This window comes from Mytilus edulis, chromosome 11, assembly GCF_963676685.1.
Source record: "Mytilus edulis chromosome 11, xbMytEdul2.2, whole genome shotgun sequence".
In the NCBI taxonomy this organism is placed as follows: Eukaryota; Metazoa; Mollusca; class Bivalvia; order Mytilida; family Mytilidae; genus Mytilus; species Mytilus edulis.
In genome coordinates this window covers 63,082,399-63,087,440 of record NC_092354.1, presented here as the reverse complement: position 1 = coordinate 63,087,440, position 5,042 = coordinate 63,082,399, and positions in this window count along the sequence as shown.

Genomic DNA, 5,042 nt, shown 5'->3' with positions numbered 1-5,042 from the left:
GACTTGTTTTACCGTTTGAAAAATGTCCATCTGTTCAAATAAAAGATGTTTGGACGCCTTGGCAAAAAATGAAATTCGATTCGAATGGATCTTACCTAAAGCTATCTCAAAGGTATGATATCTGTCTAGTAACTTGGGTCTTTTAGTCTGCAATTGTACAATATAAACTTTTGTTGATGGTAAGGTATAACTTTTTCCACTACCAGTGTAGATGAATGAAGAAATCGGAGAATACACACGTCACAATGATAACTTGAGTGACCATTTGTTTGACTTAATTGTTAAATCCTACCTGGATGTTGCAACTCATTTTTGCACTGGAATATTTTTACAGTTTAATGCAGTCAAAATTTTTTGAAGTTGGTTAATTTGAATTCTCAACATTTGAATGTTTAAAGTTAAACCTGTTTAACCCACGTCCAGAAATTCGTGAACGCGACATATTTGTTACGTTTGGATGATGTTTTTTTCAACAGACTGTCGGCATTCCAATGGGAACCAATTGTGCCCCTTTCTAGCGGACTTGTTTCTTTATTATGATGAGGCAAACTTCATACAGAAACTTCTTAGGATAAAATATAAGAAGTTAGCTATATCCTTTAACTTTACTTTCCGCTATATAGATGATGTTCTCTCACTAAATAATTCAACATTTGGTGACTATGTTGAACGAATCTATCCCATCGAATTAGAGATATAGGATACAACAGATACGATTACGTCTGCCTCATATCTTGACAATGAGGGTCGGTTGAAAACATAATTTTTCATTTTGTAGTTTGTTTCATGCTTTTGATAATAAACTGTATAGATCACCGGACTTTCATCACGTTAGAGGTTATGCAAAATTGGCACAAGTTGCATAGATTATGCTTGGAAACGCAATTGTGTGTCGTACACCAAATAAATTATAGATAAAATATGAGACGATAGCTCAAATGATATGCTTTCAGATAAAAGAAAGAAAAACATATAAGATGAAGGAACACACCCAAGCTACATTACGGCTATTTCATCGCCTGTAGGAATATGATACTAGTAGTTGTTATTCATTCGTTGTGTTTGCCATTTGAAAAGGAACTGTCCGTGTTATATTTGATGTTTTAATTTTAAACCTTTAAGACACCTCGCATCGTCTAGAATTTTAGACTTAGTGTTTACCTTTATTGCAATCGGTACGGTTCTGTAAATATACCAGATATTCATTTGAATATTTATCCGGATATCTAAGTTTTATTATCCACTGCTCTTGTGATTTCCGTCTATCCAAACAAGCTTTATACATTCTTTCAAACTGTCTGATTGTCTGAAATACGGCTACGATTATCTATGCCTGGGAGTAAAACTCACAGTATAAAAGCATCTATATTTAGCACTCAAATGTACACATGTACAATGGCCTGATTTGATTATCTACCTGTTTGCCTTGTTAGGTTTTTACAGTCACTGTGATGATTGAACTGTTGGTAGAGTTTTTGTCCGTAATTGTATCACAAGCCTTCTTGTCAGCACTTTTGTGTCGACAAGAAATACATGAAAAATCATTGATGTTTTTATTTCCTGTAAATGTACTGTTTGTAAGATGTAAAAAATTTTAAAAACTTTCACGTTTTTCTTCTGGCAGGCACAGATTGACCTACTTATTCTGTAACTTTTCGAAATTTCAATTTTTAATGCTAGTTACATTCAGATATATTCAATCATTTTAAATGTTTTGATATGATTCAGCACTGATGATTCGTATATAGACAAATCCTGCTTGTTGCGAACCAAATAACCATCGTTAGACATTTTTTATGACAAAATTATTGACAGGAAAAAAGATAAAAAAAAATTTAACACATTACTAGTTTGTTTCCTTGCATCTAGTGTTTGCTGTATTTGCCTTCATTCGAAATTTTCAAACTGAAACATCTACAAAAAACTAAGAATGTATATAAGTAAAACAGGCGAAGAGCTCTAATATGACAAAGGAAAGTACAAATACATTTAGCCAAATTCAATTAAGATAAATTGTCTGGGTGAGTAGGAATCTTTCTTCCTAGAATATCCATAAACAAACACAACCATTATTTTACAAGGTAGGGATTCAGGACAGGTACATTTATAACAGAGTGGACTTCATTAAAAAATAAGAAGATATGATTTGATAGGCAATGAGCTGTTCACCATCAGAAATCAACCACATTATAAGTTAACAACATCAGGTCACCGTACAACCTTAAACATGTTACACAATGCGTAAAAGCCATACCGTATAAGTTATAAAATGACCGGACATGCCAATAACATACCAATTTAACAGAAAAAAGCAAAGAGTCACCAGGAATACCTCTTGATGTCTTTATGTTTTTACCTTTTGCATTTTTTTTATTGGACATGTGGGAACATACCTCCAATATCAGTTTTGGTTAACACTTACAGTTAAATAAACTTATGCATCGATGGATTTATTTTGTTGATACAGTTTTAACAGGACTCGGTGATGAAATATCAACTAAATAGACATATGGTATTCCGTCTTAGGTTTTAAATATTAGTCTATCAAATTAAATACATAAAAAGACACACAAACAAAGCACAGTAAAAAAAACGAACGACAGGAATACAGAAGTTATCATAAAACAATAACCCGATGCTGGAATGTATAATTACAGATCCGGGTCAAATGAATAATACAAAAAGCCTTAACAGTCAAAGTTATACTCAAAAAGACAAATAAAAGAATACTGTAGCACGTTAATAAGTTGACAAACAACGTCAGTAACAAGAATCTATACTTCAAGACCATCGAGTTATATTTGTGAAGTTGATACGGAATATTTATCAACCAGGTCCTATTACCTTACGATTAATTTTTTTAGTAAAAGGACGATACGTTCTTTTACTTACCCCGACCCAATTCATCAACTTTCTGATCAGATATTGGTGCCGTTTTACAAATAGATATAAGAAGATGTGGTTTGAGTTCCAATGAGACAACTCTTCATCCAAGTCACAATCCATAGAATTAATCTTTCATTTCCATTGGCTTTGGGAGACAGAGGTATTCGCTCAACCCTCGATAAATCATATTTCGCTCGGACATAGCACTTGTCAAACATGAATATTCTTGGGTGAACAAATCTTCATATATCCCTCAGATTGGGGAAATACATGTATAGTATCAGAAATCTCCGTGAGTTTTGTTTTTTTTGCAATGCTGGTCATGAAACCGAAGATCTTTTCTACTCATCTCAGCAAATACAGTCTCGTAACACAATACGTTTTCATTTTCTATAACAGGTTATTAGATTTGAAAATATATTGATAAGATAGTTTCCTCTGAATAGGGATGCAACAACACAAGGTGGAAAACAAATTCGGAAAAAAAGTTTTTTTTTACTACATCGAGAATTAATTGTTCCTTAGTGATTCTCGAGGACAATCTTGTTGAAAACTAAAACAAAAAATGCTCACAAGTGGAAACCAAATAAAATCCTACATAATCAGTAATAGTTGTACAATAAACTTGTTAAGAAAATTTAAAAGGTAAAATTATTGAATATCAACAGAAACTATGTGTCAATAGTACAATGAATAACCGGAATGAAAAAGACAGATACAAGTGAATCATATGAAGCCTACATATTGCATGTTCTGAACCACACAATTGCATCAACAAACAAATCACCGCTACAAAAAAGAACGAAAGTAAACAACACTTTCTATTCTTTCCACCTGTCGATAGTTATCAAAAGTACCAGGCTATAAATTGGTACGCCAGGCGCACGGATGACTCATCAGTGACGCTCAAATAAAAAAAACAGTTAGAAAGTCAGAAATGTATAAATTTGAAGAGCACTGATGACCCAAATAACTGCTTTTTGATTCCGTTCACTGACCGTGTAGGCAAAATGCAATTAATATGGAGCCTTTAAGAAAAAAGAGTTATAAGAATACATGAATATTCACCATGTAAATCTAAGACCTGTTAAGTCTAGCACATAGTCTTCAGCCAAATCTGAGTATATCTGCAATTTCAAAACCTCTAATTAGCTCACAGAATGACAACACGAATTATCAAAAATATTCAACAAAACAATAGACGACTCACCTATATTCGACTCCTTTGTAAAAGAAATTAAGTAAATATCTCATTGTATTTTTCGTTACACTAAGAAGGGAATTTAAGTTTTGAGTTTTGTTTTTTTTGCAATGCTGGTCATGAAACCGAAGATCTTTTCTACTCATCTCAGCAAATACAGTCTCGTAACACAATACGTTTTCATTTTCTATAACAGGTTATTAGATTTGAAAATATATTGATAAGATAGTTTCCTCTGAATAGGGATGCAACAACACAAGGTGGAAAACAAATTCGGAAAACAAGTTTTTTTTTACTACATCGAGAATTAATTGTTCCTTAGTGATTCTCGAGGACAATCTTGTTGAAAACTAAAACAAAAAATGCTCACAAGTGGAAACCAAATAAAATCCTACATAATCAGTAATAGTTGTACAATAAACTTGTCAAGAAAATTTAAAAGGTAAAATTATTGAATATCAACAGAAACTATGTGTCAATAGTACAATGAATAACCGGAATGAAAAAGACAGATACAAGTGAATCATATGAAGCCTACATATTGCATGTTCTGAACCACACAATTGCATCAACAAACAAATCACCGCTACAAAAAAGAACGAAAGTAAACAACACTTTCTATTCTTTCCACCTGTCGATAGTTATCAAAAGTACCAGGCTATAAATTGGTACGCCAGGCGCATGGATGACTCATCAGTGACGCTCAAATAAAAAAAAACAGTTAGAAAGTCAGACATGTATAAATTTGAAGAGCACTGAGGACCCAAATAACTGCTTTTTGATTCCGTTCACTGACCGTGTAGGCAAAATGCAATTAATATGGAGCCTTTAGGAAAAAAGAGTTATAAGAATACATGAATATTCACCATGTAAATCTAAGACCTGTTAAGTCTAGCACATAGTCTTCAGCCAAATCTGAGTATATCTGCAATTTCAAAACCTCTAATTAGCTCAC